The sequence below is a fragment of the Carcharodon carcharias genome, chromosome 16, assembly GCF_017639515.1.
Source record: "Carcharodon carcharias isolate sCarCar2 chromosome 16, sCarCar2.pri, whole genome shotgun sequence".
Classification (NCBI taxonomy): domain Eukaryota; kingdom Metazoa; phylum Chordata; class Chondrichthyes; order Lamniformes; family Lamnidae; genus Carcharodon; species Carcharodon carcharias.
This window is the reverse complement of record NC_054482.1, coordinates 22,486,724-22,498,667: the sequence shown is the minus strand read 5'-3', so window position 1 is coordinate 22,498,667 and position 11,944 is coordinate 22,486,724.

Sequence of the window (11,944 nt, the reverse complement as noted above, 5' to 3'; positions counted from 1 at the left end):
GAGGTTTAGAGCAGTATCATTGAGGGTTAGAAAAGTCTCACCGAGGTCCCGTTGAGGGTTAGAGGTGACGCATTGAGGCATTGAGCAACCTGACTGAGGATTGTGCAGCCCAATTGATGTTAGAGCTGTCCCATTGAGGCGTTAGAGATGTCCCATGAGAGTATGGAGCAACACCATTCAGAGTTAGAGCAGCTCCCATCAGGTTTAGAACAGTCCCATTGAGGCTTAGAGCATTCCATTGAGGGTTGGAGCAGTCACACTGAATGTTGGAGTAGCCCCATTGAGTGTTAGAGCTGTAATATTGAGGATTAGAGCAGCTCCACTGTGGGCTAGAGGAGTCTCTGTGAGGGTTAGAGCAGCCTCTCTGAGGGCTAGGCAGTCCTATTGAGGGTTAGAGATGTAATATTGAGGATCATAGCAGCCCCTTTGAGTGTTAGACCAGTCCCTTTGAGCGTTAGAGCAATTCCATTGAAGGTTAGAGCAGCCCCATTGAGGGTTACAGCAGTTCCATTGCTCGTTAGAGCAATTCCATTGAGGGTTGAGCAGGCCCATTGAGAGTTTGACACTTTCTTTGAGGGTTAGAGTTGTCCGACTGATAGTTAGACTTGTGTCCTTGAGAGTTAGAGAAGTCTCATCGAGGATTAAAGCAGTCCCTTTGAGGATTAGAACATTCTCATTGAGGGTTAGAATAGTCCTGTTGAGGGTTAGAACAGGCACATTGAGAGTTAGAGCAGTCAGATTGAGAGTTACAGCAGTTCCATTGGTGTTTGAGCAATTCCACTGAGGATTAGAGCAGGCCCATTAGGGGATAGAGCTGTCCCTATGACAGTTTGAACAATCCAAATGATGTTTAGAGCAGCCCCATTGAGGGTTAGAGCCATTTAATTCAGGTTAGAGCAGTCCCATTGAGGTTTAGGGCTGTCACATCGAGGTGCAGACAGTCCCATTGAGAGTTAGACAAGACCAACTGAGGGTTAGAGCATTCCCAATGAGGTATATAGGAACCCTACTGAGGGCTATGGAAACTCAGCTGAAGATTAGAGCTGTCCCATTGAGGTATACAGCAGCCCCGTTGAGGGCATGAGATGTGTCATTGGGATATAGAGCAACACCATTGATAGTTCGAGCAGCTCGATTCAGGGTTAGAGCCATCCCTTTGATGGTTACAACAGTCTCATTGAGGGTTACAGCAGTCCCACTGAGGGTTATATCCATCCCATTGAAAGTTAGAGCAGACCTATTTAGTTTAAAAGCAGTCACATTGGGGGTTAGAGCAGTCACTTTGAGAGTTAGAACGGCCCCATTGAGGTCCACAGCAGCCGCTTTGAGGGTTAGAAAAGTCAAATTGAGGGATATACAGTCCCACTGAGGGTTAGAGCACTCTGATTGAGGGTTAGAACAGTCCTATTGAGATTTAGGGCAGCCACATTAATGGTTAGAGCCTCCCTAGTGAGGGAGAGAGCAGTTCCAATGAGGATTTGACAATTCCTTTGAGGGTTGGACCAATCTCATTGATGCTTAGACTCGCGCTATTGAGTGTTAGAGAAGTCTCATTGAGGGTTAGAGCTGTCCCATTGAGGGTTAGAGCAGTCCTGTTGAGGGTTAGGGTTGACACATTGAGGTATAGAGCAACGCCATTGGGGTTTTCAGCAGCCCCATTGATAGTTAGAACAGTGCCATTGAGGGTTAGAGCAGCACCACTGAGAGTTATAGCAATCCCATTGAGGTATTGAGAAGTCCCATTGAGGGTTGGACAGTCCCACTGAGAGTTAGAGCTGTCCAACTGAGGTTTAGAGCTGCCCCATTGAGGGTTCAACACTTCCTTTGAGGGTTAGGCCAGTCCCACAGATGCTTAGATTGTGTCACTGAGAGTTAGAGAAATCTCACTGAGGGCTAGAACAGTTCCATTCAGGGTTACAGCAATCTCACTGAGGGTTAGAACAGTCCCGTTGAGGTTTAGAGCTGTCCCATTGAGAGTTAGAAAAGTGTCATCGAGGTCCCTTTGAGTGTTAGAGGTGACACATTGAGGTATAGAGCAACCCCACTGAGGGTTGTGCAGCCCGATTGATGTTAGAGCTGTCCCATTGAGGGTTAGAGATGTCCCATGGGAGTATGGAGCAACACCATTCAGGGTTAGAGCAGCTCCCATCAGAGTTAGAACAGTCCCATTGAGGCTTAGAGCAGTCTCATTAAGGGTTGGAGCAGTTGCATTGAACTAAAGAGCAGCACCATTGAGGCTTAGAGTAGTCCCATTGAGGTTTGGAGCAGCTGCATTGAGTGTTGACACTCAAGCATTGAGGGTTTGACACTTCCTTTGATGTTTAGCACAGTCCAACAGATGGTTCGAGCCATGTCATTGAGAGTTAGAGAAGTCTTATTGAAGGTTAGAGCAGTCCCTTTGAGGGTTAGAGCATTCTGATTGAGGGTTAGAGCAGTCCTGTTGAGGGTTAGCGCTGTCCCATTGAGGTTAGGGCAGTTCCATTGAGGTTAGGACAGTCCCATGGAGGGGTGGACAATCCCATTGAGGTACAGAGCAACCCCATTGAGGGTGTGAGTTGTCCCCCTGGGGCATAGAGCAACAGCACTGAGATTTACAGCAGCCCCATTCAGGTCAGAGCAGGTCCATTGAGGGTTAGAACTGTAATATTGAGGATTGGAGCAGCTCCACTGAGGGCTAGAGAAGTGTCTTTGAGGGTTAGAGCAGCTGCTCTGAGGATTAGGCAGTCCTACTGAGGGTTAGACATGTAATATTGAGGATCACAGCAGCCCCTTTGAGGGTTAGAGCAGTCCCACTGAGGGTTACATCAATTCCATTAATCGTTAGAGCAGTTCCATTGAGGGTTGAGCAGGCCCATTGAGAGTTCAGCACTTTCTTTGAGGGTTAGAGTTGTCCCACTGATAGTTAGACCTGTGTTCTTGAGAGTTAGAGAAATCTCATCGAGGATTAAAGTAGTCCCTTTGAGGATTAGAGCATTCTCATTGTAGGTTAGATCAGTCCTGTTGAGGGTTAGAGCAAACCATTGAGAGTTAGAGCAGTCCGATTGAGGGTTACAGCTGTTCCATTGGTTTTTAGAGCAATTCCATTGAGGATTAGAGCAGGCCCATTAAGGAATAGAGCAGTCCCATTGATGGCTTGAACAATCCAAATTATGTTTACAGCAGCCCCACTGAGGGTTAGACCCGTGCTATTGAGAGTTAGAGAAGTCTCATTGAGGGTTAGAACAGTCCCATTAAGGGTTAGAGCAGTCCTGTTGAGGGCTAGGGTTGACATGTTGAGGTATTGAGCAATGCCATTGGGGATTTGAGCAGCCCCATTGATAGAAGAGTCCCATTGAAGGGAAGAGCAGTCTCATTGAGGGTTAGAGCAGCCCCACTGAGGGTTAGAGTAGTCCCATTGAGGGTCAGAGTAGTCCCATTTAGGGTTAGAGCTATCCTATTGAGGTTTTGAGCGTGATTCGTGAGTGTTTGAAAGTCTCATTGAGGGTTACAGCAGCCCCATAGAGGATTAAGGCAGCCCCAGTAGGGTTAAAGCAGTCTCATTGAGGGTTAAAACAGTCCCACTGAGGCCTCGCGCAGTCCCATTGAGGCTTTGCGCAGACCCATTTAGGGGTGGACCATCCCATTCAGACTTACAGCAGTATCATTGGAATCCTGGGAATGCTCTAAACTTCAATGAGACTGCTCTAACCCTGATTTGGACTGTCTAACAGTGAGGGTTAGGCAGTCTCATTGAGGCTTAGGGCTGGCACATTGAGGCTTATAGCAGTTCCATTGGGGGTTAGAGCACTCCCATTGAGGGTTAACAGTCTCATTGAGGGTTAGACAGTCTCATTGAGGGTTAGAGCAGTCCCATTGAGGGTTAGAGCATTCCTATTGAGGGATAGAGCATTCCCATTGAGGATTCGAGCATGCTTAGTGAATGTTAGACAATTCCATTGCGCGTTAGAGCAGTCTCATTGAAGGTTAGAGCATTCCCATTGAGGATTCGAGTGTGCTTAGTGCGGGTTAGAAAGTCTCATTGAGGGTTAGAGCAGTTCCACTGAGGTTTAGAGCAGTCCCACTGAGGGTTCAAAAGTTCCTTTAGGGTCAGCGCAGCCCATTGCTGCTTAGAGTCGTGCCATTGAGAGCTAGAGAAGTCTCACTGAGGGTTAGACAGTCCCATTGAGGGTTAGAGCAGTTGCATTGAGTGTTAGAGTAGTCCCATTGAAAGTGCAAGCAGTTTCACTGGAGGTTACAACAGCCACACTGAGGGTTACAGCAGTCCCACTGAGTGTTAGAGCAGTCACATTGAGGGTTAGAGCTGAATAATTGTGGGTTAGAGCCATCACTTTGAGGGTTAGATTAGTCCCATTGAGGGTTACAGCAGTCCCATTGAGAGTTAGAAAGTTCCATTGAGAGTTAGAGCAGTCAAATTGAGGGTTAGAGCAGCCCCACTGAGAGTCAGAGCACTCCCATTCAGGGTTAGAACAGTCCATTGAGGGTTATATCAGTCCCATTGAGGGTTACAGCAGTCCCATTGAGGGATAGAAAGTCCCACTGAGGGTTAGAGCTGTCTCATTCAGGGTTAGAACAGTCCCATTGAGGGTTAGAGCAGTGCCATTGATGGTCAGAATAGTCACGATGAGAGTATGAGCAGTTTCAATGAGGGTTAGAGCAGCCACATTGAGGTTTAGAGCCTAATAATTGTGGGTTCAAGCCATCGTTTTTAGGGTTAGATCAGTTACATTGAAGGTTAGAGCAGTGTCATTGGGGGTTAGAGCAATCCTATTGAGGGGTTGAGTTGTTTCATTGAGGGTTAAAGCAGTCCCATTGCAAGTTTGAGCATGTCTGTTGAGGGTTAGAAAGGCCCATTGAGGATTAGACCAATGACATTAAGGGTTAGAGCTGTCACATTGAGGGTTGGAGCAATCCCACTGATGATTATAGTCATGCCATTGAGACTTGGGAAGTCTCATTGAGGGTTAGAACAGTCTCACTGTGGGCTAGGGCAGCCCCATTGAGGGTTAGAGCAGTCCCATTCTGAGTTAGAGCACTCCCATTGAGGGTTAGTGCAATCCTATTGGGGTTAGGGCAACCCTATTGAGGGTTAGAGCAGTCCCATTGATGGTTTGTGAAACCCCATTGAGGGTTAGAATAGTCCCATAATGGGTTACAGCAGTCCCGTTGAGGGTTCGAGCAGCCTCATTGAGGATTAGAGCAGTCCCATTGCGGGTTAGAGCAGCTGCATTGAAGGTTAGAGCAGCCCTATTGCTGGTTAGAGCAGTCCCGAAGACAGTTAGAGCTGTCCTTTGATGATTATAGCAGACCAATTGAGAGTTAAAGCTGTCCCATTGAGGGTTTGACATTCTCATTGAAGGTTAGAGCAGTTCTGTTGAGCGTTAGAGCAGCCCCATTGAAATTTACAGCGGTACCATTGAGGGTTATAGCAGCCCCATTCAGGGTTTGAGTTGTCCCCGCAAAGCTTTGAGCCGTCCCTTTGAGAGTTAGAGCAGTATCACTCAGGGTTAGAGGAGTTGCACTGAGGGTTAGAATATCGCAATGAGGGTTACAGCAGCTCCATTCAGCATTTGACCGGCCTCATTGAGGGTTAGAGCAATCCCATTGAACTTTATGGCAGTCCCATTGCGGGTTAGAGCAGTCCCCTTGAAGGTTAGAGCAGTCCCATTGAGGGCTAGACAATCCCATTAACCGATAGAGCAATCCCATTGAGGATTAGAGCAGTCCCATTTACAGTTAAAGCAGCTCCTTTGATGATTATAGCAGACCAATTGAGAGTTAAAGTAGTCCCACTGAGGATTTGACATTCTAATTGCAGATTAGAGCAATTCCATTGAGTGTTAGAGCAGTCTCATTGAGGGTTAGAGCCTAATAATTATGGGTTAGAGCCGTCATTTTTAGGGTTAGATCAGTTACATTGAGGGTTAGAGCAGTGTCATTGGGGGTTAGAGCAATCCTATTGAGGGGTTGAGTTGATTCATTGAGGGTTAAAGCAGTCCCATTGCAAATTTGAGCATGTCCGTTGAGGGTTAGAAAGGCCCATTGAGGATTAGACCAACGACATTAAGGGTTAGAGCTGTCTCATTGAAGGTTGGAGTACTTCCATTGATGATTATAGCTGTTTCATTGAGATTGGGAAGTCTCATTGAAAGTTAGAACAGTCTCTCTATGGGCTAGACCAGCCCCATTGAGGGTTAGAGCAGTCTCATTCTGGGTTAGAGCACTCCCTTTGAGGGTTAGTGCGATCCTATTGGGGTTAAGGCAACCCCCTTGATGGTTAGAGCAGTCCCATTGAGGGTGAGAATACTTCCATTAAGGGTTAGCCATTCCCATTGAGGGTTACAGCAGTCCCATTGAGGGTTCGGAATAGTCGCATTGAAGGTTAGAGTAATCCCAATGAGGGTTCAGAATAGTCACATTGAGAGTTCAAGCAATCCCATTGATGGTTGGTGAAACCCCATTAAGGGTTTGAGCAATTCCATTGAGGGTTAGAATAGTCCCATAATGGTTTACAGCAGCCACATTGAGGGTTAGAGCAGTCCCATTGAGGGTTAGAGCAGCTGCATTGAGGGTTAGAGCGGCCTTTTGAGGGTTAGAACAGCCCCATTGTTGGTTACAGCAGTCCTGAAGACAGTTAGAGCAGTCCCATTGACAGTTAGAGCTGTCCTTTGATGATTATAGCAGACCCATTGAGAGTTAAAGCTGTCCCATTGAGGATTTGACATTCTCATTGAAGATTAGAGCAGTTCCGTTGAGTGTTAGAGCAGCCCCATTGAAATTTACAGCGGTACCATTGAGGGTTATAGCAGCCCCTTTCAGGGTTTGAGTTGTCCCCGCAAAGCTTTAAGCCGTCCCTTTGAGAGTTAGAGCAGTATCACTCAGGGTTAGAGGAGTTGCACTGAGGGTTAGAATATCATAATGAAGGTAAAAGCAGCTCCATTCAGCGTTTGATCGGCCTCAGTGAGGGTTGGGGCAGTACCACTGAGATTTAGAGCAATCCCATTGAGCTTTATGGCAGTCCCATTTACAGTTAAAACAGCTCCTTTGATGATTATAGCAGACCAATTGAGAGTTAAAGTCCCTTTGAGGGTTAGAGCAGTCCCATTGAGGCTTAGAACAGTCCAAATGAGGGTTAGAGTCGTCCCATTGGGTTTTCAGCAGCCCCCGTGTATGTTAGGGCAGTCCCATTGTGGCGTAGAGCAGCTCCATTGAGGGTTAGAATAGTCCTATTGAGAGTCAAGGAGGCTCATTGAGACTTAGAATAGTCCCATTGAGGGTTACTGCAATCTCATTGAGGACTAGGGCAGTCTCATTGAGGGTTAGAGCAGTCTACTGAGGATTAGGGCTAGAGCTGTACTATTGACAGAGCCGCCCCATTCAGGGTTTCAGTAGTCCACTAGAAGTTTTGAGTTAGAGCAGCTCCATTCAACATTTGATCACCTTAATCGGGGGTTAGAGCAGTACCACTGAGATTTAGAACAGTCCCATTGAGTGCTACAGCAGTTCAATTGAAGTTTAGAACAGTCTCATTGAGGGTTAGAGCAGTCCCATTGAGTAATAGAGCAGCCCCATTTAGGGTTAGAATAGTCCCATTGAGTGTTTGAGAAGGCTCACTGTGGCTTAGCATAGTCCCATTGAGCATTACAGCAGTCCCATTGAGAGTTAGAGCAGTATCTTTGAGGGTTAGATCAGTTGCATTGAGGGTTAGATCGGTCACACTGAGGTTTACAGCAGTCCCACTGAGGGTTAGAGCAGTCCCATTGAGGGCTAGTGCAATCCCATTGACCGTCAGAGCAGTCTCTTTGATGATTATAGCAGACCCATTGAGAGTTAAAGCAGTCTCATTGAAGGTTTGACATTCTCATTGAAGATTAGATCAGTTCCATTGAGGATTAGATCAGTCTCATTGAGGGTTAGAGCAGTCCAGTTGAAGGTGAGAGCAGCCCATTGTGTGTTCGAGCAGGCCGGTTGAGGGTTAGAGGGTCCAACTGAGGATTAGACCAACCGCAAGTGTTAGAGCTTTTTCTTTGAGGATTAGAGCAGTCCCATTGATGCTTATATCCATGTCACTGAGAGTTAGAGAAGTCTCATTGAGAGTCAGAGCTGACCCATTGTAAGTAAGAGCAGTCCATTTGAGGATTACAGCAGCTCCACTGAGGTTTAGAGCAGTCCCATTCAGGGTTAGAGCTGTCCCATTGATGGTTAGAATAGTCCTGTTGGGAGTGTGAGCAATTTCATTGAGGGTTAGAGCTGCAACATTGAGGATTAGCGCAGTCCCATTGAGGATTAGAGCAGTCTTATTGAACTTTAGAACCGTTTGATCGAGGGTTAGTGCGGTCCCGTTGAGGGTTAGAGCTGCCTCAATGAGGGTTAGAGCAGTTCCATTGAGGGTTAGTGCAGTCAAATTGCGGATTAGAGCAGCCCCGTCAAGGGCTGGAGCAGTCCTATTAAGGGCTAGAATACTCCCATTGAGATTAACCTTTCCAATTGAGGGCTCGAGTAGTCCCAATGAGGGTTAGACAGTCCCATTGACGGTTAGTGCAATCCCATTGAGGGTTCAAGCAGCCCGTTTGAGAGTTAGAGCAGTCCCATTGAAGCTTAGAGCATTTCCATTCAGGGCTAGACAGTCCCATTAAAGAATAGAGCAGTCCCATTGAAGTTTCGAGCAGTCCCACTGAGGGTTAGAGCAGCCCCACTGAGGGGTAGAGCAGTCCTATTGAGGTTTCGAACAGTGCCATTGAGGATTAGAGCAGTCCCATTGAGCGTTAGAGCAGTCCCATTGAGTGTTTGACATTCTGATTGAAGACTAGAGCAGTTCCATTGAGTGTTAGAGCGGTCGCACTGTGGGTTAGAGCAGTCCCACTGAGGGTTAGACAGTCCTATTGACGGTTAGTGCATTTCCCATTGAGGGTGCGAGAAGCCCCTTTGAAGGTTAGAGCAATCCCAATGAGAGATTGAGCAGCTCCATTGAAACTTACAATAGTTCCACTGAGAGATCAGGCAGGCTCATTGAGGCTTAGAATAGTCCCATTGTGCATTTGAGCAGTTCCATGGAGGGTTAGAACAGCTCCATTGAGCATTTAAGCAGCCTCATTGAGGGTTAGAGCAGTACTGCTGAGATTCAGAGCAGTCCAATTTTACATTATAATAGTCCCATTGAAGTTTAGAGCAGTCCTTTTGATGGCTGGAGCAGTCCCATTCAGAGATAGAGCAGTCCCATTGAAGTTTATCGCAGCCCCATTGAAGGTTAGGGTAGCCTCAATGAGGTTTAGAACTGTCCAAGTGAGCATGTGAACAGTCCCATTGAGTGTTAGATCAGTCCCATTCAGATTTAGAGCAGTCCCATTGAGGGTTAGAGGAGTCCCTTTGAGTGTTAGTGCTGTCCCATTCAGGTTTGGTGGATTCCCATGGGTGGTTCAAGCAGTCCCATTGAAGGTTAGAGCAATCCCAGTGCATTTAAGTGCAGTGTCATTTAGGGTTAGAGCAGTCACATTTAGGGTTGGGACAGTCCCATTGAGGGTTAGAGGGGGCCCACTGAGGGATAGATCAGCCCCAGTGAGGGTAAGAGCAGTCCCATTTAAGTTTAGGATAGTCTCATTGCGAGTTCGAGCAGTCTCATTGAGGGTTAGACAATCCCATTGAGGGCGGGAGCAGTCTCTTTGAGGATTAGAGCAGTCACATTGAGGTTTGCAGCAGTGCATTGAGGTTTAGAGGGGCCCCACTGAGGGTTAGAGCAGTACCATTGAGGGTTAGAGCAGTACCACTGAGAGTTAAAGCAGCCTCATTGAGGGTTAGAGCAGTTATATTGAGGATTAGAGCTGTCCCATTCAGGGCTAGACAGTCCCATTAAAGGACAGAGCAGTCTCATTGAGGGTTAGAGCAGCCCCATTGAGGATGAGAGCAGTCCTATTCAGAGTTGGACAGTCCCATTGCCGGTTAGGTCAGCCCCAATGAGATTAGAAGCAGTCCCTATGCTGGTTCGACAGTTCCACTGAAGGTTAGAGCAGTCCCATAGAGGTTAGAATATTCACATTGAGAAGTAGATCAGACTAATTGAGAGTTAGTGCAGTCCCATTGAGCATTACAGCAGTCTAACTGGGTGTTAGAGCAGTCTACTTTGTGGTTACAGCAGTCCCATTTGAGCGTTAGAGTAGTGTCATTGACAGTTAGAACAGTCCATTTGATGATTATAGCAGACCCGTTGAGAGCTAAAGCAATCCAATTGAGGGTTTGACATTCTCACTGAAGACCAGAGAGTTCCATTGAGGGTTAGAGCAGTCCTATTGAGGGTCAGTGGATTTCCCATTGAGGGTGCGAGCAGCCCCTTTGAAGGTTAGAGCAGTCCCATTGAGGGGTTGAGCAGCTCCATTGAGATTTACAATAGCCCCATTGAGAGTTCGGGCAGGTTCACTGAGGCTTAGAATAGTCCCATTGTATGTTAGAGCAGTCCCATTGAGGGTTAGAGCAGCCCCAGTAAGGTTCAGACAATCCCATTGAGGGCTTGAGCAGTCTCTTTGAAGGTTAGACCAGTTGCATTGAGGTTTACAGCAGCCCCATTGAGGGCAGAACAGTCCTGTTGAGGGTTGCAGCAATTCCTTTTTGGGTTAGAGAAGCCCCATTGAAGGTTAGAGCAACCCCATTTATGGTTAGAGTAGTCCCATTGAGGGTTAGACAGTACCATTGAAGATTAGATCAGCCCCATTGAGGGTAGGAGCAGTCCCATTGCAGGTTAGACAGTCCCACTGAAGGTTAGACAGTACCAGTGAAGATTAGATCAACCCTAATGAGCGTAGGAGCAGTCCCATTGCAGGTTAGACAGTCCCACTGAAGGATAGAGCAGTCCCATGGAGGGTTAGATCAGTCCCATTGAGGGTTAGAATATACATATTGAAAAATAGAGCGGAGTAATTGAGAGTTAGAGCAGTCTAATTGAGGGTTAGAGCAGTCTAATTGAGGGTTAGAGCAGTCCCATTTATAGTTAGAGCAGTCCAACTGAGAGTTAGAGCTGTCCTTTTGATGATTATAGCAGACCCATTGAGAATTAATGCAGTCACATTGAGGGTTTGACACTCTCATTGAAGATTAGGGCAATTCCATTGAGTTGTAGACAGTTGCATTGAGGGTTAGAGCTGTCCCATTAAGGGTTAGTGCAGTCACATTGAGAGTTAGAGCAGTCCAATTGAAATTTACAGCAGTACCATGGAGCGTTATACCTGCGCATTCATGGTTTGAGTAATCCCCTAGATGTTTTGAACAGTCCCCTCGAGAATCAGAGCAGTACCTTTGTGGTTTAGAACAGTTCCATTGAGAGTTAGAGCAGTTGCAATGAGGGTTAGAACAGCTCCATTGAGCACTTAAGCAGCCTCATTGAGGGTTAAAGAGTACCACACACATTTAGAGCAGTTCCATTGAGCGTTATAGCAGTCCCATTGAAATTTAGAGCTGTCTCATTGATGGCTGGAGCAGTCCCGTTCAGAGATAGAGCAGTCTCATTGAAGTTTATCACAGCCCCATTGAAGGCTGGGGTAGTCTCAATGAGGTTTAGAGTTGTCCAAGTGAATGTTTGAGCATTCCCATTGAGCATTAGAGCAGTCCCATTCAGTGTTAGAGCAGTTCCATTCAGTGTTAGTATAGTCCCATTTAGGGTTGGATAGTCCCATTGAGGGTTAGAGCAGTCCCATTGCAGGTTGAACAGTCCCACTAAAGGTTAGAGCAGTCCCATTCAGGGTTAGAATATTCATATTGAGAGTTAGAGTGGACTAATTGAGAGTTAGTGCAGTCCCATTGAGGGTCAGAGCAGTCTAACTGAGGGTTAGAGCAGTCCCATTGAAGGTTAGAGCAGCCCCATTGGCAGAACAGTCCCTTCGATGGTTATAGCAGATCCATTGAGGGTTAAAGCTGTCCCATTGAGGGTTTGACATTCTCATTGAAGACTAGAGTAGTTCCA